The 24,619-nt window shown below is 41.7% G+C and overlaps 1 protein-coding gene across 5 annotated transcripts in view; it reads right to left on the bottom strand.

Moving 5' to 3' along the window:
• The window catches only part of SMAD1 (SMAD family member 1), a 97,972-nt gene that overhangs the window by 43,171 nt on the left and 30,182 nt on the right, over window positions 1-24,619 (bottom strand). Inside the window, exon 1 of one of the 5 annotated variants that reach the window (XM_068187755.1) lies at window positions 8,091-8,114. The exons of 2 other annotated variants lie outside the window; for them this stretch is intronic. The gene's annotated coding sequence lies outside the window, so the exon portion shown is untranslated. Of the gene's footprint in view, window positions 1-10; window positions 73-368; window positions 391-8,090; window positions 8,115-24,619 lie in introns of those variants that run through there. 2 more of the 5 variants (XM_068187759.1, XM_068187760.1) reach the window with 2 other exon arrangements.

The raw sequence follows: 24,619 nt of genomic DNA, 5'->3' as shown, positions 1-24,619 counted from the left end.
ACACACGCACCGGCCCGGCCAGGGATCCTCCCCAAATTCCCGCCCCCGCCGCCGCGCCGCCGGGTCCCGCTGGGAGCGCTGCGCCCGCCGCCGGAGAGCGGCCACGGCACGGCACGGTCGCTGTGTGCCCTGGCCCGACTCCCGCCCCGGCTGTGAGTCCCCTCCGACACCCTCACTGGGGCTTAAAAGGCGTTTCTGCCCCGCCGGAGAGGCTGGGGAGCTCCGGCAGCGGGGCTTCCGGGACAGCGGAGGATGCTGTCGGACTTAGAATCTATTCCTGATGGAACAGGATTATGTCCTGCCGCTTGCCACAGGTGATTCAGCCTTGACTTGGTCTAGTCTTAATACTGAAGTAATTGCTGTAATACCTCCCAATGACAAAGCACTCTCTATCCCCAGGTGTTTTACACGTGGACATCCTCCTGCCCGTAGGTATTGCTGCACTTAGTCCTCATTCATGCGAGTAAAGCCATTACAGTGCGAGAGGCTTCTTGTGCAGTCAGAGCCACAGTAATGAAGCCTCACGCCGCTGTCCCTCTGACTTGAACTCCATTTGGATCTGCAAGTGTCAGCTCCAAAGTGGAACGGAAGTTTGGAGCCCACATGTGGAACGGCAAGCCTCTCCTGCCTGCTTGCAGGATCTTTACAGTAGTCAGGTAAGTGTTGCGCAAGCAAGATTGAACTGAAACTGATTCTTTAGCAAATACATTGGCTTTTACCCAGTCATCGTTCCTGGAAGGAGCTTTGAAGTAACAAGTGCAAGATATGTTTCTATGTGGCAAAACATTCTCATATGCCTATATGCATAATTGTACCCCTAGACTTAGGCCAGTAAATTTTGACATGTATAGGCAGTTCTGGTATTACTTTAAACTCATCTTAAAGTCCAGGAACACTGAGGCCTGGAGGACTTAAGGCCCCAAGAGTTTTACCAGATGAACAGTTGTCCTGCCCACCCAAGTGCATTGTGAGTCTGAAGACACAGAAGTGGAATGGCTTGCCCAAGATCACAGAAGGAGCACGACAGCAGCAGTAAAAAATACCCAGATCTATTCCTGTGAGGTATCAGCGCTTCTTTCTAACTTCATAATCTAAAATTTATCATTTCTTTGCCACATATGCCACATAAATACCACATATATTGCAAACAGGTGAATTGTACTATGTTGTGAGGTATTATGCTACAATAATAGTAGAGGAACTCCTACACAGGATGATGCCATAATATTGATGGGGAAAGCCTGGAATAAAATTACACTTTTACTGCTTAAATTTTGAACCTTGAATGATTCAAGATGAGTGAACTTCGGTAATCAGCTTTAATGTGTATTTTGTGCTTGCACTGTACACAACTACACGTAGCAAATAAACTTTTCTTTTTATGTGCAATCACAGATACAGTGCAGCACTGGACTGCAGATACAACTGGTAGAGTTTATCTCAAGACAAACTGAAAGGTCTTTAAATTTTGGCAGTGTAATGAAGGCATTTGCAAGCAAAGTACAGAAGAAACATGAAACTGATACTGGTTTTTGTACTGTGGTAGTGCTTAATCTGGATCCAGGTGTCCTGGATCAAGACTAGTGGATGCAGCAGTAGTATCTGCCCCAAGAGCTTGGCAGTCTCGGTGATCCAGTCTCACACAGAGAAATACATGGAAAAGACCTTACATGTGCCTGAGCTCTGCTCTGCACACTGACTTGGTGGGCACAAGCTCCATCCACTGGATCCTGGTTGCTGAAGTATCAATTCATGATTCACACTAAACAAATAAGACAAGGAGATAATTAGGGAAGCACTGCAGTTTGTCAGGTGTCTTGTTAGAACCACGTTTTTACTGCTTTTGTTGTTGCTGTTAGGATTGACCTGTTGGTTGGCTTTGGCATGAGAGAATTAAATTATTTTCTGCTTACGTTGAGGCTTGGGGAAGATCACATTAATATGCTGCTTTCCCTAAAAAAGGCTATAAAACAGCCTAGGAGAGTCTTTCTCTGATGTTTAATAACCAGAGTGGTTGTCCTGGAGAGGGCTGGGTAGCCTGGCTTCAGACACAGCAGGGGTGTGAGAAGGCCAGGGGACAAGGCAGAAACAGTGTGCCCTGGTCAGATCTGCCTCGAGGCTTCCCTGGCTGGGCTGTTCTGGCACACTGGCCAGAACAAAACTTCAAGTCTACCCCCTGCTTTAGGATGTGCAGGTGGAGCTGACTATCCAAACCCATTACTCTGTGGGTGAGCAGGAGCAGCAGTGTCGTACTGCACACTCACCACTTCTAACTCCACTGGCTACTTTAATACCCTGAATCATTAACTTCTCCCTGCCTTTTCTGAATAACATAAGAAAACAGAAAAAAGGAGATCAGAGAGGTATGTACACCTGGGTATCAATCTTGATGCTCCTCTGCACTGGGCTGAATAACTGTGCTATCTCAAGAGGCAACAGAGAATGGGTTTTTTTCTCTCTTTGCTCTGCACCTACATGATCATTCAGACCAGTGCAAGGAAAGCAGGCTGTGAGGCTGGGGCAATGAAGAAAGAGAAGAACCATTCCTTCTGTAAACTGCCTGGCTTTTCATCAGATTATGTGCACAATCTGATGGCACCATCAGTCATAAGGCCTGTGAACCTGAATTTTAATGGAGTTGGGGCACTTAATGCAGATAAATGTCTAATATGATTCTCAAAGGAAACTTTAATCTCACAGACACTTTCTAACATCTCGCCAAGCACCTGCCTTTAAAATCTGTGTCTCGGAAACCGATTATCATAAGGCTGAGTTCTAAAAGACATTTATTATGCTGCATATTTTTTACTATTCTATTATGTAACAAACATTTAAGAAATACTACTACTACTACTACTAGTACTGTGGCTACAACAACTATTGACTTTTGATCTTCCTCCAAAATCCAAGTTTGTATGTAGGTTATGATTTGGTATTTCTTGTTAACTTCAGCCAGGCTTCATCTGGCTTAATCAAGAGGTTCCAGGGACGGAGAGTGTCTCCTGGAGACAGTTTAGCTCCAAAGTCAGTAACTTTGCTTCACCTTCATGTACACTAGGTTTCTGCCAGAAATTAAGAGCTTCATGGATAATTAAATAATTAAATTATATCAAACAGACGACATTATTTACATTAAAATCACTGGAGTAATTTTCTTTTCAGCTATTACACTGTTGCCCCAGTGTGGGAAAATACCAACAATATTTTCCGACAGAAGAGGCAGTTCTCTCAAGAAGAATAATAGCTTCCTGAGGATATTTGATTTCATTATTTCCTTCTTTCTTGGGCTGGCTGATAAAATTTATCACCCTCTATCCTTCATGGCTTGTCTGCTTCGTCTTTGAGTAGGTGAGGTATTAAACAAGCCTCCTACCTCAGCATTATTAACATAGGATATGCAGACTGCTTAGCAACTACATAGATCTATTTGGGAACAGTGCCTCAGGCAGAAGACAGCATGTGGGAGAAGGTAAGGAGCATTTTTAGGAGGTCATCATAACTGCAGCATTGCATATGGTTTTCCAAGCCCATCTGGATATAAGGTCCTGTATAGCCACAGTATAAGCCCAGGAAAAAAAGGAACTAAGTTGTGAAAGGCCTTGAAGGCAGCACTTGTGACTTGTGGGCTCTCTGTAGTCCTGCTCTGGGGAGTCTGGCCATTTTCTAGAATGAGCTCTGCATGACTTTGGCTCTGTATACAGTCAAATATCTGCTTGGGACCTGCCTTAGTGTTCTGACTCACTGTCATAGGCAAAAGAACAAAGAATCCATTTCACTCTCAGAAGTTCTTCCTAAACTGGCCCACCATGATTAAATGGGATTCATATAGAATAAATGTGGAACTTGGTAATTTTACAAGGTTATTACGTGTATACCTCTGTTATATTAAATAAGGCTTCTGCCATAAATCTATCTGCAGATACCAGAAAGGTCTTTGATCAGATTGAGTAGTCATTCATCTTTTCCACTTTTGGGATGCCATATGGGAATCCGACCTAAATTCATTACTTTCTTAAGATTAATGTGCCCAGCTAAAGCTGCCAAGATCCTTATTAAAAGTTACGATTCCAAAGGGTATGGGCTGAAACAAAACATTAAGCAGGGCACTCCCTTATCTCCTTTATTGGTTGTTTTCTCATCAGACTCAGATGTAAGGACTTTGCTCCAGCAATGTTACATTTCTGGTAAAGAAGAGAGATTGCCCTCTCTTCTGACAGCTCATCACGTGCTTCCACGAAGCACAGCATTCCTGCCCACTGTACTGCACCAGTACTGTACTTTATAGAGAATGGAATTCTCCCTTTGCATCTTGCCTGAATCCACGTAGAAGCTTTTGAAGGTAGTTTCTCCTGGCTATCATCTCAGCAAGGGATAATGGACTCGGTGCAATCAAACATTATTGGTTCTTTGAAAATTAAATTTCTCTTCAGTCATTCAGCTTAAAAAGATTTACATAACTGGAATAACCTAGCTCTATTGCTGGTTTCTTGGAAGACACCGCTAAGATTAATCTTATCTCCCACTTTAATTACTGTTTTCAAGTTCTTACAGTCCTTGTCCCAGTTACATCTTGCGAAAACCACCAGAGAATGATATATTAAAATTTATTCAGACAGGTGGCAGAGACAAAATTAAAGCTAATAACTCTATGAGAAAAGAAATCAAAGGTGGTTTGGCAATGCTGAGGTGTTATTTCTTGGTCCCTCAGTTGCAGTGGCTGCACAAGCAGGGTCCAAATACCTGGGCTGTAAGTGGCTGTGTGCCACAGCTTGCTGTGCAGGACTCGGGACTGCCACACTCACACAGCTGCACTAGCATCCATGGGATAAGGAGCCTTGGAGCAGGACTGCTTGTGGCAGTGTGTGAAGGCTGGAAAAACCATGGTAATTGTCTCAATAGAGGGTTTTGTCTCATTTATACCCAAAGAGGAGACTGCTGTATCGCACCACTGGAAGACTAATGAAATTACACATACTGCATCTAAGTGCATCCCTTCACTTCCGTGTTTTTTTGTTGATATTTTGTTACAAAATACTCAGCCCATTTTATATAATGATTAAAAACATAAAAGAAGAAGGCTCTGAATTCTAAGTCAGGTTGCCTGAGCTCAGTGTCACTCTTGGCTGAGTAAGTCAGTAGTGAAACAGTCCCACCCTCCCTCCTCCATGAGGGCTGCTCAGCCCTAACCCCGTGTCACCCACCCGCTCTGTGCTGGCACAGTTGTTGTGCAGCTGCGAGCTGAACAGGCCCAGGGAACTCAGATGGCTGGGGAGAGCAAATGTTTCAGGGGCCAAGCTCGTTTTTAATTTGGATCGGTTTCCTGATCTGGCTCGTTGTGTGGTTGTCCAAATCCTTGTGCTGATCTTGTGCAGAGGCAGGACTGAGGTAAGAGGAAGGGTGAAACTTGTCTTTTTGATTGTGTTGTTGACTTCAGCCAGTTTAAGGTGGTTATGAAACTTAGTGATAGACTAAGCAAGCTTTTTTTTTTTTTTTTTTTTTTTAACCAAGGAAAAATACTTTAATTTTGAGTGTAACTGCAAAGATGTTTGTAGAACTGCACTAACCATATGCACAAAGCTCACTGGTGAATAACAAAAGACAAAGAGAATGTGTGACTGGACTGAGAAATTCAGTGAGCTGATGTGATCACTGCATATTAGAAAAAGCAGCTGTTGGACATTGCACTACATGGTAAAAAGAAAAAAACCTGTTGCTCTTCTGCTGTTCATGAACCAACCAGAGACCAAAGAATTGCAAGGCTCACACCAAAAATTATTAGTTAACTATTCAAAAGACAGAGTTATTCTCAGCTGGCTTAAAAGAAGCTGATAGCTCATCACTAGGTATGCCTGCATTCCCATGTTTTTTTTTTTTCTTTCCCATGTTCTCCAGAGTCTTCCTTTGCTCTTTGCTTAAGGCGTGGAAGAAACTGAACTTTGGAGAGTAAGTAAATCAGATTTAATTAGTCATCACAAGGCAATGGGCTCTTAGTGAGTTCTCAATAGCAAACAGCCCTGACAGTGCATGTATGTGTGTTACATTAGTTTGCACTTTGAGGAGGAAATTACCTTGCAGGTTTCAGACAACCTGGCAGTCCCATAAAGTGTTGGAAAAGGTTGCCCACATGACAAAAACTTGTAGACCAATTTTAAATGCCACTATTTTCTTGCTTCACCCAAAATTGTCAAATTTTTGACAAACAGGTTTGAGCACCTTTTAAATAAAAACCCTCCACATTTCATAAAATGTTACACAAATCACATTGGTAAATCCTCAGTGTAAGTAATTTTTTTTTTTTAAATTAAGTTAAACATTTGAAAGTTGCAACCAATCCAAATTAGCATTGCTAGTATAATCTTAGTTAAGCACTCGGTTTGAGTGCATCCTGGTACCTGTCTTTAATTGAGTGTTCATTTATGTTTCTTCCTAAAGACCCTCTCTTATTCAGTGAACAGAACAAATAGTGGTCAAATAATGGGAAATTATTTTGTTTTCTCCCCAGGTTCATGCTGGAGCTAGCCATTATGAATGCTGGTTTTGCAATATTTAGTTGCAAAACTAAGACTAACTCACAGCTTATCCTCAACACAGCTCATCCCTCATATTCCCTTTCCCTGCCAAATTTAAGCTCTCTTCTTGAGTGAACAGAAGCCTTAGAGCTTGTCAAAAAAAACTTCTCTAGTATTTCACCCCTGAAAAATAAATGCATTATTTTTATCCTATTTTCAGATACACTTAAGCTGTTTCACTGACATTTTCTACATATACTCTGCCCAAAGCACACATCAAGTACAATTAATGTTTGATGATGTTCTAAACACATAAAATCAATATAGTCTCAATGGGGGATGTGCTGGGCAACTTGAATTACAAGTGATGATCTCAGTCCACTAATAATATAGTTTAAAGGACCAAAGCATCTAGTGCACATCCAGAGATCCTGCTGTTGTTGGAGGTGTCAGACAGAAGAGAAAGGTCTACATGGCTTTAAATACCACAGTCAGTGGCTCTTTAGAAAGGGGTGAAAATAAAAAAAAAAAAAAAAACATAAGGCACATTTCACATTTCAAAAAAATAAATAAGGCCCACTCTTCAGATAAAAAGTAGCTTTTAGTGTAAAGCATTTTATCCGGGTGTCTAAAGGTACCATATTTTTACAGACAAAATCAAACATTCAGTATGGACATTACCACAGAAGGCTCCAGAAGAAAACTGCACGTAGCAAGGGACAGCAGCGGTGCGTTATTCTATCTGAAAACCTGTAGCCAGAGAGGCCTCACAGTCAGTGCACAGCCGGTCCAGCAGCTACCATGTCCATTTGCACAGAACTTGACAAGATCTTGGGGGACCCTACAGCTACTGCACCCTGCTCATGTGCCCAAGGCTGCAGCACCTGGCAGACAGCGCTGATGGACCATGTTCACTTGTCAGAGAGCGACCAGATGGAGGATTGCAATTTATGGCCTGCAGGCTTGCACTGTGATCTAATCAAATCTTGCACAAAATAGGTCAAGGTTGGTCAGTGTTCAGATGAGATACACTCTAGGGAAAACATGGATACTGTAAGAAACAGTTTAGGATTCAGATTTAGGATTCATCTGACAGAGCTCCCAAGGCTCAGTCCCAATTTTAGGCTAGATTCCCAGACATCTGAGGTACCCAAACAGGTCCCTGGTCTGTTATGCAGAAGGGGCGCTGTACTGCTGGAACCACATTTCTCATTTTTCAGACCAGAAATAAAATTACAGTCATGCCTTGTGATTAATTAAATAAATCATGCTTGTCTTTGCTTGTGGACATGACATTTTCAGAGGCAACATAAATGGAGAAAAGGAGCTTGTTTGGTTTCAATGATCCTAGTACAACCTGCTAGCCTTCTCTCTGCAAAATCCCATTTTAAAGCTTTTCAATACTAGGGCACCAGACTCAAGAAATTTAAATTCCTCTAAGACCGCAAACACCATGAGAACTTTTGAGCAAGACACATGCAAAATAAAGCAAATTATATAATCTGTTGCTTTACAGATACATTCCTTTTCCTTTACATTCACATTTCCCATCCATTCACAGTGCCACCTAACCGTCTTTACCTCAGCTCATTTTTCCAGATGCTGGTCTAATGTGGTTTCATTTTTATAATGATTTTCAGCTCCTTGGTTTCAATTCTGTATCTTTTTCTTTGCATGAAAACTACAGTATTATAGCAGAATTCTATGGGTATCTATTATTCTCAAAAAAACCATGCACGTTCTTATCTCCAAATAATCAAAGATGATGACAAGTATGTTACTTGGGAAATTAAGTAGTCAGAATTTAACAAATCAAACTGAAATTGAGCCAGGACACTGAAATTACATCATGGGCTAAACAGAAATATGATCTTCAAGGATTTAGGTTATTTCAAGTGGTCAGGACCCATTCTGCTCTCCAACTGCCCTCTCAGCAGAACACCTCCTGCATGCTGTTTGGTGCAGGATGCTGCAGAGGGAACACTAAGGCCAAAATGAATTTATAAAGCTTGCATTCTCTCTGTGATTTTATCAGTCTACAAAAGAATTAATTTCTAGATTTTTTTAGTCTGCAAAACATCCCCATATTATGTGCCTTGTTTTGATTTTTGTTTTTCTTTGCCTTATAGTCATTCATCTTTGCTGAAAATGAATCAGGGGAGCAATGCCTGCCTTATCGTTGATTTGTGGTGTATAATCATGTTAAGGACAGATCACTGGTCTCCTCCTTACTCTGGTGCCATTTATAACAGACAATTACCCCTGCATGGTGCAGTTGTCAGGATCTCAGGATTGTAAATGCTCATTATCAGTACAGAGACAGTTGAATGCAGTGTTTCTCTTTAAAGCTGATTGGATTTTCCAGAGCTGTCTGTCATCCTGGAAGTTTTTCCTAGTGCAGCTCAGTTTTCCATCTACAGCCAAGTATGGTCCTTTTGATGTGAAGCATGAGGGGCAGAATCTGGGTACTGCTCCTGCCTATTCCAGGGAATGACTACTGTCCGGAGGAAAGAACAGCAGTGTATCTGCACTGGGAGATCACCAGCCAGCGTATTATGTTTAAAGAAGCCCTGCTAATGGCAGTGACCATGTGCAAATGCCAAAATAGGGGGGGCGGGGGGAAGAGGGGAGGGGGGTTTGGATGCAGTGGAATTGCCTACAAAAAGAAAACATACCAAAGCACTCTAGTTGGTTTTAAAATTAGGTGGGGAAGATGCAAGGAGCTCTAAGTCTTAATGACCTCAGTTCTGCAATTTGCCACTAATTAGTTCTACAATGAGTAACTGGGAACAAAACAAGGAGTGACAGACTAGGTCAGCCAGTGGTTTGCCAACCCCTTGTCTTGTGTTTCCTACTGGGGCTTTTATGTGATAATTCTTGATTGTGTATACACTGTCTTTTACTAGTAATCAGGAGTGAAATTGCATGTGTTGTACGCTATACAAACACGCACTGAAACACTGCACTTGCTCGTTGGTCCTGGGGAGCATGGCTGGTATTTATGCAGCTCTTCCTGGTAGGCATGCACATGGCTTGGTTTTTTCCCTGCCAACCATCTCCCTGACTCCTCTTGTCCTAACCCAGTAAGCCTCACATTTGCTTCTTCTATGTCTCTTTCTGCAGCTTACATTTTGTTTATGCTCTGGAACTACTTTTCTGTGTGTATTTACCTCTCTGATCTCACCCTTAACATTTTGTTCTTTCTCTCTCTCCTTCCCACCCAATGAAGACTTCATTAACTCTGTCAAAAGAGTATCTTATTTACTCCATTTACATTTTTTCTGCAAGTTAGCTATTTCTTCTCAGAGCAATGCACATATATACAGCATGCTGAAGAAAGATTTCTGGAAGCCTCGAATATTCTATCACTCCCAAATGCCTCATTCCTCCTTAAAATCCATCAGGCTTCCTCAGACCACATAGGATCTGTACTTTGAGGATTCCTGGACATGTTATGCATTTCTGTATCCAGAGCAATTGCACATACCCCAGTTCAGCTTAACATATGTCAGAAGCAGTCAGTCAGCACTGAGAAACTGAAACACTATTGGTTTGATGAGAAAACTGTGGTGCACAGCTCCCACATCATCTGGAATTGTTTTGTATTCTGCTTGCTAGGATTTGCCATTTGAGTTTATCTTGGAGGGAGGTGCCTTTGTGTGCCTTTTTTTCCTTTTAAAACTCATCAGCTCGGTGGCTACCACCAACACAAATGCTGTAAAAAGGATATTAGAAGCACTGTGTGTTACTACATCACCGGGGATCTGGCAGATGCTACCTCAGCGTCCTTACAGTAATAGGCTGGATAGAGAAACATCCCAAACCTAGACCACTCCACCACCAGGTATTATTTAGGTGTACAAGCTATCAAGAAGACAGTACCCTGCAGGTAAGCAGGTGTTGCTTATGCAGGGGTGGGGCACAGCTCAGCAACAGCGTTTAGAAAAGGAGGCCAAGGCATTTAAAGGGACCATGCTCCTCTCACCATTGAAACAGTAAAACACATTAGTCAGTCAGTCTTTGTTCGTTAAAGGGATTTCCATAGGTAGGAATGCTGTAGTTCTCTTCACACCATTAGTCTTTATTTTGTTTTTGATAAGTGCTTTAATCAGCAGGTACCTGTTTACCAAGCAGTGGGTAGCTGGGAAGATTTCAGCCCTTTCATCCAGCTGGGCCAGCAGAGCGGGCATTCCATAGCTCTCCTTCCATCCCTGTGGGGATTAGTCCTGTGTTCCTCCCCACCATACACACATTTTAGTAAGGTTAGAAAAAATGCCATCTTCGTTCTCACCTACTGGCCATGCCTACAGAGGCACACGTGCAGCACACACCCTGCTGACAGAACTTTTTCCCCCTTTTTGTGAGGAAAACAGTGGTAACCTTTGAGCATCAACCTGTAGGAAAGCAGACTCAGTTACACACTCTAGCCAGCAATCTTGTGAACCCAGAGCCTTGCTTTCAGCAAGACAGGCATGATAAAATCTTCCCTCTTTCTTCAATAACATGACTAATAAGTGTAGAAATTCCTTTCTCCTCTCTCCCTTTGCCAGTATCTGTCTTATCTCCGGTTCTTCCTTAGACATAATTTCAAACATGAAAGACATGTCTGTACAACGAACAGGCAACTTTGATTCTGGCATGAGATCCATGGCACGCTGCAGCTTAGTGCTGGAGAGCTGAAGCTTAGGACCTGGCATCTGCAAAACCTGGTAACTGGAATTTCTGCTGCCGGGTGTGATCCTGCGCCTGGGGTTAAGCCTGCTCTGTCTTGTGAGGGCAGCACCAGGCTCCAATGCAAATTTCTTTCCAAAGCAGGTGCACAGCTGAACAAACATGGCAAGCATTTATGAAATGAGTTCGCCATTAAACACTCTATCCAGCAAGTAAAGGGAGCCATCATGAAGCCTTCCTGGAATTTTGGCAGCATTTCCAAGAGATCATCTGCAAATTGCTTGAGATGGGTATTACATGTGTGCTGTAGGCAATAAATAAGAGTGATTTTAAGGGGCAGTGTATATTGACAAAGTAACACCTCTCAGAATAGAACACAACCACTGGCATAAGCAGTAGAGACACACTTAACAAAAACAGGATCTAGGGAGTGTCTTAAATGTGTAGCACAAATACCAGATAAACACCAAAGTCCAAAGAATTCAAAAGGTTACAACCACACTAAACCCACTCAGTTAACATGCTGGTTTATTGTTACTGAAGATCACAGTAACTATCCGTTTACTTAAGCACCCAGAATGCTCCCAAACTCCTGTGTGTGCAAGCCATTACAGCCTTATCACGCAGTAAGACAGATGTGTTCATCAGGCTCCCACTCTGCCTTCCACCACAGGGGGAGAAACAGGCACTCTAGCTGAGAGGGAACCATGGCATGCTTTGGCCAGATCCCTGGTCACTGAATTACAAACAATAACAGTCTACTCATATTTTGCCCCCAGATATGAATTTTGCAAAAACAATTTTTATTTTGTTGTTGTTATTGTTTTTGTTGTTGTTTGTTGTTGTTGTTGTTGTTTTCCCTTGAGACCATACATTTTTCCTCTGACTTTGACTCTTTGTTTCCAGTGCAAGTGGCTACAAGGAAGAAAAAATCCTCTTGCACTGCCTTAAATGCAAACACTGAACCTTTGTTGCACGTGGAGGAAAGCCTGCAGGGAAAATTGGTAAGGAGCAGAAACAAAATAACTGTTTCCATCACCAGGCATGAACACCACAATACTGTGTTGCGACACAAGTCATAGAATCACAGAATGGACTGGGTTGGAAGGAGCCTTTAAAGATCATCTGCTTCAACCCCCCAGCAATGACATCTTCAACCAGATGAGATTGTACAGAGCCCCATCCAACCTGACCTTGGATGTTTCCAGGGATGGGGCATCTACCACCTCTTTGAGCAACCCAGTGTTCTACTGCCCCCATAAAAATGTCTTCCTTATATCTAGTCTGAACCTACCCTCTTTTAGTTTAAGACCTTTGTCCCTTGTCCTGTTGCTACAGGTCCAATTAAATGTCTCTTTCCAGTCATGATCATGGGCCAAGACTGAGATTCTCCTGTGAGGAACCTGGTGCTTATGTGCCAGGTGAGGAAAGTATTAGGGCTTATACTACACAGACAGATATTCATCTCAAGGCACAATTAATTTCTGTGTAATGATACCAAGGAAACGATAGCACTGGTACCATTCTTAGCCTGCTTCAGTAGGTTATGACATTGCTTTTGGTACTCTTTTCCAAACCTGAATCAATTCCTTTCCAAATGAATTCCTCTTGCTCTGCTCCTAGAGCCAGTAGATTATTTGCTGGGACATTGACCTAATCTGAGAGATCCATTCAACACGGGACGATGTGTGTGTGGGGTGATATTTTGTAGGTGCAGCTACACAACTTGTTATGTGCAGATGAAAATTGCTCCTGCTCCATGCTCCAAGCTGAGCTGAAGCTCTTCAGCTTTGTGACCGTGGTACTGAGCTGGAACTAGAAAGAACTGCTAAAAGTGCTGGGTTAAGGCAGCTCTATAACTTTGCTGGCTGGTGGACAGCAAAAAGGCAGATGCCTGCAACATTCCATATTGTGTTTCAAGCCTTCCCACTGAAGGTGGGATGCTTGTGCTTTTTCAACACCCAGTGATGTTTGACAAAGGTGGGAAGGCTCCTACTAAACTCAGAAGGATGCCAGAAGGTGCTTTCAGACTTTTGAATTACCTTCACTGACATAGAAGCTTTTAAAATATGCTTTAAAATTTAAAACTAACTTATTCTTTTATAGGAAAGGCAGTTGTCCAAGCTAAACAAGGTAAGTTTATGTTTTAAAAATAGCTTTTAAAACTTCATCATTGCCCAGCCCACCCCAAATTTTAAAGCACTATGCAACCACATTACCCTACTGTGAATGATCACTAGCTAATGCCAATGGCTGCAAAGCAGCTCTTTTATTTTGTACTACCTGTTTACATTAAACAGAGTTCAACATATGGTTCTGCCAAACCTGTAGTCATAGCAGAATGGGAATTTGGTAAGAATCTTAGATGGATCAAAGGGAAGAGAAAAAGAGACACGAGGATTCAGAATTTGGCCAGTGACAAAAGAAAACTAGAATTTATTTTCTGTTGATTGTTTTGCCCTTCTGAGCAGAAATAACAAAATGAAGGTAGAGAGGAAGCGGGTTTTGCAAACTCTCATAGATATAAAAGATCATAGAGCCTTGAAATCCTGCTGTCTCAACTTTTTTTAACCCAGTCTTGCTTTTGTCTGTGAATTAAGACTACTCTCCTTGCCCAGGAAAAGCAACTTCATGCTAGAAGAGGCCACAGATGGGGAAACAGTTTGATCAGTGTGGGAGGGATCAGCCCAAAATACCAGCAAGATATATTATACCATCAAAAAATGGCATGTCTGGAAGGAAAGTCTTGAGCACAAATTAATATTGACCTTAGCCAGAACAACTTGCTCTCTTCAACATCTGCAGCTGTGTGGTTACTAGGGAGTTATCTGGCATCATATGCTTTTTCACATCTGTCTACTAAATCAGAGATAGAAGCACAAAAATCTAGCACTGAGGGACATTATATGGATTTGTGACACCCCCAGAGGGACTTAGAGTCTTTAAACAAACAAAGATATTACAATGGGACACAGGTATAATATTGGACTAACATTGTGTCTGCTCCGCTGTGCAGTGGAAAAACTACATCTATTTTCCTCTGATGAGCATTCTGAAACTTCCAAACATGGATAAACATGAACTACAGTATATATGAGACAATAGTTTGGCATACATACATGAAACTTCATACTTCTGGGATGAGCAAAATGAATAATCTCAATTTATATTAATTGCCTTACAACACCATGTGTGAGGGAAAGCAACAGTGGGAACAGATTGAGAGAGGACAGAGAGATTCACAGTTTAGTTCATATGGTATTTTCATCATTCTTCATCATTTTCAACCTCACTAGCAACTTCCAAGGACTGAGCTGTGAAGCCTTAGTAGAAATGGGTATGACAGGGTTATTCACAGGGAGTAACAACATTTTTCAGCATGTTGCGTGTGAGTTAGTGAAATGAGTGGTGTGTTGTGTTTTCCCCGCCTGCATCATCTCAGGTTCTGTTATGGTCCAGTCTAAATGACAAGGTGATGAAATTGCATAGGTGTAACGTGCCTTTATTTCAGCAGCATGCATGACACAAAGTACTAAAATCCCTGAAGTACAACAGTCTTGAATAATATGGATCTAAATTTTCAGGTGTCAGTGGGGTATTTGTATGTTATTGCCCCATGCTTGTAAAATATGGGAGTTGTTCTTAAATTATGTGCTGAGCATGTATAAAAAAGGTCAACCAAATAAAAATGCAATAACGCTTGCCCTCATTTTGAATAGTGGAACTTTTAATTCATAAAATATTTGTTTTCCTTTTTATCTTAATCGTAGTATAAAACTACATTTAGGTTAAAAAAAATAGGTATGGGCAGTGCAAATTGATGCAGTTTGAATGTACTAAGAGATTGGAGAGCACAAAGCCATAAATAGGCAACCAATATCAAACAAATATATGCATGAACAAACATAAACAAAAAAAAGGTCAATTTTCATTTATAGTCATTGGGCAAGATGAAGGAATGCGATGTGATTTCCTCTGGAGGGCCACAAATATGACTTGAACCTTACAGAAATGGAATAATAGAATCATAGCAATCACAGAATCATAGAAAGGCTTGGGATGGAAGGGACCTTAAAGATCATCTCATTCCAGCCCCCCAGCCATGGGCAGGGACACCTCCCACTGGATCAGGCTGCTCAGAGCCCCATCCAAGCTGGCCTTGAACACTGCAGGGATAGGGCATCCACAGCTTCTCTGGGCGTGTGCCAGTGCCTCACTATCCTCAAAGTAAGGAATTTCTTCCAAATGTGTAATCTAAATCTCTTTTCTTTTAGTTTAAAACCATTTTCCCTTGTTCAAATAACATTTTCATATAGCAAGAAGAATTGAGAAGAAAATTATAGACACAAGGTAAGCAAAAGTATTGGTGACAGATGTTAGGAAAAGTAGAGATACTCCTTATGTAGCAGAAAACTATTGAATTTACTTTCTGCTGGATGAGCATAATGGGGCAGCTCAGACAGATGTCAGCACTAGTGCAAAGGAAGGGCTGCAGCAGCAAGATTGGTTTAGATGACTGAAAAAAGAGCTGCTGCTTTGAAAGAGATGCTTTTTAAATAGCTCTAATACCATGAAATATGATGTGCATCATTATCATGAGTAATGTGATAATATGGGCCTGTTTCTTGATATTTCTTTCTGGAGCGAAAAAGTTCTTCTCTTCTTGCTTCTTACCAGATAGTGGACTTTGCCCAAAGATGGCCTGTTCCTAAAAGCATTTTATAGCATGCTAAAAATCTGTGTACATGGCCAACCTGGCTCAAGCTGACACTAAACAGAATGCTCGTGGAATGAGTATTTTGGATTTGTATTTACTTGCCCCTAGTTTTGACTGGCTTATAATAATTTCTTGCATTTGGGGGTACCTATGGCTCTGACTCTCATAAAATATATCTTTAAAATACTCTGATCTCATCTAGCCTGTCATTCCAAGGGTTAATTTGAAAACACACACATTCAATTAATGGAGCAGATTACTTAGAGCAAGGGAACTCAGAAGCATAATTGCAACACACAAAAAAAAAATCTAAAGTGAATTCAGATTTTAAAATTAATTTTATTCATCTTTTGCTTGACCCTTCTTTTTTCCCCATGAACACTGAAGTTGCTTGTGTATACATGTATACAGAAAGCAAATTTCAATTGCAGAAGAAGCTCAATTTACTTTCACAGGTAGAAAGAAAATAGATAAAAGAAAATTCCTGCACATTAAAATAGCATACCTAGCTAATAACAGCCAGCTAAACACCAGCATAAAGCAAACAATAAAGAGCTTCTTAAATGTGCAAGCAATGCAGTAAAAATGCTGTAATGTGGAAAAGTGAGTGTTTTTTTCCCAAACATAAATAAAAAAGCAGCTGCCCTACAAGGCCACAGCTGGAGGTGAGGTTTCCCTGAAGGTGGTGTTTGGTGGCAGCCTCAGTGTAGCCTCACACCCTCCACATCACCATTACTCCCTCTCGCTGCAGCCCACCAACGCATCCCCGCAGGTTACAGCCATACAGATGTTCCTTTCAGGGGCCCAGCTGTTGCACCATTCCTCCTCCAAGCCACATCATGAACATTCTGTGGGACAGCTTATCAGGGCTATTCTTGAGGAAAAGTGTGATTGTGCATTCAGCCCTGCAGCCAATGTGTGAGCTACACTCACATCGCCGCTCCAGCTTTTCCATTTTTGGCTCTACCCTCCTTTAACTTGTGTCATCTAAAATTCAAGCTTTTAAGCTTCAGCCATTACAGCCAACACTAAAACATATCCAACAACCTCTTAATATCTATGATGTTCTTTCAAGTAAATCCAACATTTCTTGAGAAGATAAAACTGGTTGTTTTGTGATGATTTGGAACTGAAAACAGACGGCCTGGGTAACTGGAACTTAAAAATGCAAAGTTGACAGTGAATCCAGTTTAGCTTTTGGCATTGCATTGTGTTTGTCTCAGCAGTAATAACAGTTATTATGTTTTAAAGCAAATATCTAGCAAACAAACAGTTAAGATGGTGTTCAAAAAGTGAAAGGCAGTGTATTTTTTCCACTTGTTTGACAAGGTGATTAATTTCCACACTCCTTACTAAATCATAGGGTGATTTTAACAGGAGGAGAAATTTGGGGTTGCCTGACATGGATAACTGGGTCAAGTTACCCTCTCGAATAAGTCAGGGAACAAAACATGAAACAGAGGGATCCACTGCCTTTACTCTCTGAGCTTCATGCAAATCTGCTCTGGAAACTTGGTTATGTCTCATTTTCTAGGGCTTAACCACAGTAGCAGGCCCACAGGGATATACTTTCACCAACACCTTAAGCAGCCTGTGCTGCTGAAATGAAACCCCAGAGTCCTTTCCCTCCATTCCCATGCCCCACTCTTCCTGCCCCCTTGCCATTCATCTGTGAAACTGATGTTGGTTAGAGCTAAGCAATAGTTTGGCTGGTTTAGCTTTGGAGCCTGGCACAATTCATCAGCTGGCTGTGCAAATGCTGGTGCTGGCACAAGGAGGGGGTGGAGGGGAGAAAAGACCAAGAACTGTGTGGGACTGCAGCAGGGTTAGCTCTGCTTCCAGCTAGAAGAGGCAGCCAAGCTGATTTACTGGCTTGCTGCTGCCAGAAACATCAGTCCCACACCCTCCTTCTCCCTCTCCTCTGCACCTGTCTGCAGTTGTGGAGCCAGGTCCTTCTTGCTTGTGCATCCCAGAAGTCCAAGTGACCTTGCAGTGAGCCAGCTCAGCTCATTAAACCATGGGACAACTGCTGATGTGTTTTAACTTCATTGGAGCTGGAACAGCTCACCAAAGGAGCAGAGAAATACAGAGCCAGGGCAAGAGAAGTGGAAGGAGTGCATGGCCAGCAGGCAGGGAGACAGGCTGAGGAGAAGGACAGAAGAATCTCCCCCTTTAGCAGCAATGACCTGTTAGTTTGGCTCAACTGGACCTTCTAATTCCACTCTTGCACTATTTTGGGCAGCAGTGCTGGTTTATGTCAGCTAAAAGTATTGTGAAACAACATCCTATGTCTCATTTCAGCCATGCAGGTAAACAAGACTTCACATACCTACAGTTAAGAATATGCTGATACACATTTTGCAGTAAAGCCCTATCTCAGGAACCACATACACTTTCACAGGAAACCCAACAAATGGCCTTCAGAGAGGTTTGCTGATCTGCATTTCAAAACTGTGGACCATTATGCCAGTAGTAGTTCTCTCCTGAATGATAGCCTTAAGCACTTGTTATTGATTTAAATTTTGAACTAGTTTGTTTTGATTCAAAACATCATTACACCTACAACTTCATTTGTGCTGAGTTACTGTCCAAGCCTCCACATAAATTACTTCATCAGCTTGCCAGAAGTCCCAAGGCTGTGGTTGCCTGTGCAGACACTGAGGCTGCAGGAACTCCCAGAATCCTCCTTCTGTTGGTCCCAACTTCAAGCTGCTGCATCCTGTTCCTTCAGCTTTGCCACTTTGTGGGACTATGCTGCAAAGTGGATATCCAAACTCAGGCACAATAAAAGTATTCCAGCTGCTCCCTTTTATTTTTGCAGGGAGGTAATGCCTCAGGCTATAGCTCCAGCAGTACTACTGGCTTGTTGTGTAGCTGAACACTGTAATTTCCCCCTGCACATACACATAGAGTTTATACCTGTCCAAATTTCACTTACAGCACCCTTTCCCTTGTGCCACTGTGCACAGCTGTGCCTGGGAATGGGAATAAGGGACCTAATCAAGCTGTAAGAAAGAAAAAGAACTAAAGGCACTTAATTCTCTTCTCTGGTTCATAGCAAAGCTACACAGATAGTGTGATGTGCTCATGTGACTGAGGCCATTGTTAAACAGATATTTGCAGATATTTTCCCTACAGAAATCCCCACTGTTCTTTTTGCTTCCCCCTGGCATATTCCCATCCTTGAGCATCTTCCTGCATTGTGCCAGAACACAGGCAATTTGATTTCTGTGTTAAAGTCTATAATAGCAGATAGCTTTTAGAAACAGAACTTCTCTGTCCACTTCATTATTTTTGCAAGCATTTTGTATTTTTAACCAAGCCAAGGTTTAAAACAGCTCCAGAACTCACCCAAACAGTCACAAAACAATCAATGACATCCAAATCTGTAGTAACCTTCTTAAGAAGATAATCCAGCATGGAATAGAAAAGCTACTGAGCAAGAGCAAAGCACCCTCTGCACTACCAACAAGCACAACAGGCTGTCCTGGGTGCCCCAGGCACTATTGGCTTTGGCAGAGCAGACCATGCCAGATCCAAACCAGTTAAACTGGCTCCAGAAGCAGCAAAGGAGCCCAAAGGCAGGTAGTTGTTCAGCTGACTGGGACGGATAAAGAAGTAAAATAGTGTCAGAGGTTCTTTCCCATTGCTGTTGTCAATTTCGATTACCGGGGTTGCTGGACTGACAAATAAGACTGGAAAATGTGTGAGCCTTGGAGATGGCAATTCTGCCATATCCAAATATCCCAGGCCTGGTGAAATCTGCACTGTGGGAGGCAGGTTCTGCCTAGCACTGGTGTGTCCACTGACGATGAGTTGGCCAGCAGTGTTTTGGCAGTGCGTGTGAGGTGAAGGGATTGCAGTTATCTGAGGAAAGCTGCTGGCTATGTTGTGTCTGTGACAGTTTTGCTGCTGATGATATACGGTTCCTGGTCTGATAAGGAAGAGGTGGGGTATGTAATTAAGCAACCGAGTAGCTGGGAGCAAGTCTTGGGGTATTTGTGTAATGGTTCATTGGGTGGACTGTACCTGTTTGGAAGAAACAACTTCTCTTTATTAAACAAACAGTAAAGATAATTTACATGTCAACACCGTTAACTATTTCAGCAGTAGGCAGGAGATATAGTCACAGACCTGCTCAATTAACTGTGAGCAATGTCTCATTTTGGTGCCACAGTTCAATAATATTTGGAGTTACCTTGATTTCTGTCCCTCTGAAGAAAAAAGTTCAGTGGAACTCAAAACATATTGAAGCCAAATCAAGATGCCCAAGCAAGCAAAGCAGCAACTCAACCTACTTGCCTTTTCATGACCCATGTGAATAGGGTTCAGTTTAGGAAAGGGACTTAGAGTGGTCAACTCATCTGTGGATTCCACTGCTGTCAGAACATCTTTACTTTGTTAAACCTTCCAAAAATGTTCGGTTGGTGGAAATGAAATTCACAGCTCACCACTGCTGCTCACCTGGTCTCCCCAGTCTTGTTACAGCAGCATGATCACTCTGCTTACCAGCTGTGCTCCTCAGAGCTTGTCAGACCCATTTCCTAGGCCAGTTCAAATCACCAATCGAGCAGAAAAGGGATCCAAGTATAGAAAGGAGATGTCTAGACTTTTTCTAGGCAATTACTCTGAACAAAGAGTGTAACAGCATGCAGCATAGATCAGAAGTGATTCAAAAGTGAGGGGACAACACATTTGAGAGTCATGGAAGTGTGGAGTTAGTTTCCAATAATTATCTTTCTACTGTCCAGAGCCCATTAAGATATAGGATTCCCCCCTTTTCTTTTTATCACATGCCCCAAACTAGTCAAGTTTTGCCTTCAGTGCAATAATAGAGTGGTTATTTTTTTGCTTGTTGGTGAGTGAACTCTAAAACAGTCTAAATTCCTGATACTGACTGGGCAATTTCATTAGCATAGTCATGGAATTTAGATGATTAGGCTGAAGCTAGCTAACATGTTCTCAAAAATTAAGATTTTATCCAAGTCTAGAAAAGCACATTTGAAGAGTGATTCTGTAGGCTCATGTACTGACTTTACCAATAAACAGGTGATAATCCACTGAGTCATGCTTTTGCATCCTCAAGCATGGTATTAGAAAGTGATCAGTGAAGGTGAGAAACGCAATTTGCAAATTCAAGCTGATGTCAGTAAGAGGGAAGAATTTTGAGGAACTTGCAAATATCCTAACAAAGCCACTGTAGAATAGGATCATAAATGATACAGATTCACAGAATTATGTGGATTTTGCAGAAACATTTGCATTGTTTTCCACTGCTCCTGCCACTGACTGTTCCTCCCACACCACAGTAGCCTACTGAGGCAGGTGGGATATTTGATCTGTTCTAAGTAACACAAATGCAGATCTTGCCAGGTATTCCAAAAAGCTGCATTTGTTTGCTGAGCTGCCTCACAAGAAGGTGGGAGGCGTATTTCCTAACCATATCACTGAAAGACAACCTTGCAATCAAGACAAAGCCATTGATAATTTTGGACAGCAGGACACATTGCTTACATGAAAGGTTTTATGACTAAGTACTTAAAATGACCAGACATAATTTCTGGAGAAACAAAGATACTGGAAGTTCTTCCATTCCTAGCTAGCCAGAGAGATGTTCCACTTTTCACTCAAGGTGGTGTCTTTACCTCCATCCTTGCTTCCCAAAACAGTCTTCACAAGCTGCTGAAGCAAGAGAAAGAAAGTTCAAGGCTGATACAATGTTTAAGTAACAACCAGTTTAAGAAACTTCCGAGCTTTGGGAAGATTTCCCACTCCTATTTGTTTTTTTAAAGTATTGTTGGCATTTTCAGTCCTTTTGTCATCCTTCTTTGTTCATTCCTGTTTACTCCTATCTTCACTTTCTTGCCTGTCCCAACCCAGGTGCTCCAGTTCTTCAAGTGAAACAGTGCCCACCTTCTGTTCTCCCCGCCCCAAGTCTTCGCATGAAAAAATATATAGGAGAGTATGTGCAGGCTTCATCCAGGCAATCCTGCTGCCCATGTTCCAGCAGGAGCCCCCAGCACCTCTAGCTGGTTCTCTGCACTCCTCAGAGCCTCATCAAAGCACTGCCTCGGGGCCCTGCCCTTCATTTCCCTAATACCTGCATCTTCTGCTTGCTAAGGCACCTCCTGAGACAACCACCTCTTGCCCTACAGCCTTGCCCTTCAGAGCTGCCTTCCACAGCGGCCCTGCCCAAACCGGTGAGCCTGGGCTCGGGCAGGAAAGGAAGAACCACCGGGCTGCCATGGCAGCAGCGTGGCTCACCCTGGGCCAGCAGAGGGAAGGGCGCAGAGGAGAAGGAGGCAGTGGTTTGGATGCTCTTGAAAGCAAAGGCTATTTCTGTGAGCCACGTTATTCCCCAGTCTCATCCTACTGTGCTATCTACTGCCAGTCAGCTGCCTTTCTATATTCCCACTTCTCTCCTCTCCTAGGATATGCATATTATTTTCTCTCCCTTTTAAAGCTTCTTCAAATATTAGGCAGACCTCCCTGGAGAGGTGATACCCTGGCCCAAGAGAAGTGCAAGACTGAAATACACATAACACCAGTGTCCTGCTGGGAATATGCATTGGTGCCCTTAGCCAGACAGTGGCCTGGCACTTATATCTATGAGATTTGTATCACTTTGTCATAATAATTTCCATTTTATTAGCAGAAGAATATCCTTTTAAAAAGGTCCCAGTCAGAATAAGAAAAACAAAATAGGAATATTTCAGTTACTATAGAGTTTTCACTAAGTCAGCAAAATAGTAATTCTGTGCTGGGTTAAGTGAAATGGAAAATCACCCACCTAGAAAAGGCAATTGCTTCTGAAAACTCAAGAGAAACGCTGCTTTTAACAAAAAATGCTATCTATGGAATACATCTTTGTTACAAAGTCACTAAATTTACAGGAGTCAAACTCCTATATTTCTTCATGGGTTGGAGGAGAGATGCTACTGCAAGATTTGAAACCATAAAGGTGAATGCCAGGAAATGTATCAGTAATTAAACTTCCTTCCTTTTCTCCCACGTTCCAATCTCCTCTAGCTCTTCTGTGTCAGCTATCTTTGTGATGCTCCCAACAAACTTCTCCCTTGGTCGTATTTCTGTGTTCCTGCAGAACATTAACAAAATGTCACGCTTTTCCTGAGAACACTGTTAACAGTTAATTACTCATGACAATTACGAACCGGGTGAAGTGTTTGCTTTACTAGGCTCTACAAAGATACATTTTAAACGCTTTAGGATAATCTAGTTGCAAAGAGAAGTTTGTTGTTTTTTGGGGGGCTTTTTTTATCGATGCTACAGTTTGGATGCTGTGGAATGCAGTTAAGCAGACGTGTTTAGCCTGGTGAACAAGGAAAACCTGAACAGACTATTCCCATTGCCCCAAGAAATCTATTTTTAAAGCAAAGAACTTTGGAATGTTATTTCTTGTTAGAAATAATGGATATTAACTTTAACAAAAAATCCTTTTAAGTCAAAATGAATAGTATATACCCCCTTTTTCCAGACCTATGACAATATTTTTCACCCGTAACTGCCACTAGCATTGCTAGAAATCACATAATTTTTTTGCATCCTGCAGAAAGTTACCCTCATAGGGCAACACTTCACAACTCTTACTCTGCAAGTCACCAATCCCATCCTACAAGACAGCAGTCATTGATATCAAAAGTGTGAGTAAGACAAGCTTTGATCTCCTATTAAAGACAAAAAACCCCACAGGAAAATGTCAACTCCTTACTGCTCCAGCTCAGAATGTATTCCCAAATCTCAGTCCACTGACATTCAAAAATATTTGCAGTATATAATGGTATTACCTGAAATATCCGTGAGACAAATTTTAATCCTTTTTTAACATAAGAAACATTCTCATATTGATCAAAACTCATACACAACCTCATCAGATGTTACTCCTGAGGTGAGAGGTTATAAATGCAGCAACTGAAGTAGAAAGACCAAATGATTTGCCCACAATTATTCATTAAATCAGTTGCAGAGTTGTTGTTGGAAAGTAAGATCTTCCTGGGTCCCAAAAACATGTCCTAATTACAAATCATGATGACCTGTCCATGTTTGTCATGTATAAATGGTGTAACCATGCAGATGTAGGAAGTGACTTTAACCTGACTGCAAAAGAAATGGAAGCAAACCTTTCCCTGGAGAGTTTTCAAATCACAGAAATTTCCTGGTAAAGCTATTAATCCCTTATATTAAGAAGGAAAAAAAAAAAAAAAAAAAGCTGTGTAATGCTGTACTATATCAAGGTAAAATTAACACAAACTTCATTTTCAATGCAACAGAAATACAGTTAACCTCATTCTGGTCACCAGGCTATAAACTGGTGCAATGAAACCATATCAGATTTATTTCCTTTCTGCTTTTTAGTTTGTTTTTTTTTAATATACATCTGCCAGGATTTGGTTCCCTCTCTAAAAAAGTTCTGATCTTTTCCGACTCTTATTCCAAAATCTCTCTGTTATAACCTCTTGAATTCCATCTATTTCTGCTATGCTTTGCAATATTATAAACCAAGATTTGCAGTAAGAGGTAATGTCTCTTAGAATAAGTGTTAGGGATGGGAAAATCACCCAAGATTTCACATATAAAAGACAGGACGTCTTTTTGATGTAGACAGTATTATAATTGAGCAAAGGCTCCCAGGTGAGTATCAATGAGTTAAAGAAGGAATTAAAATACGTTTGTTTATTGAGAAGCCTTGAATTACGTTTTATTT

Source organism: Anomalospiza imberbis, chromosome 4, assembly GCF_031753505.1.
Source record: "Anomalospiza imberbis isolate Cuckoo-Finch-1a 21T00152 chromosome 4, ASM3175350v1, whole genome shotgun sequence".
Taxonomy (NCBI): domain Eukaryota; kingdom Metazoa; phylum Chordata; class Aves; order Passeriformes; family Viduidae; genus Anomalospiza; species Anomalospiza imberbis.
Note: the sequence above shows the minus strand (reverse complement) of the source record. Positions and strands in the feature narration are given on the sequence as shown.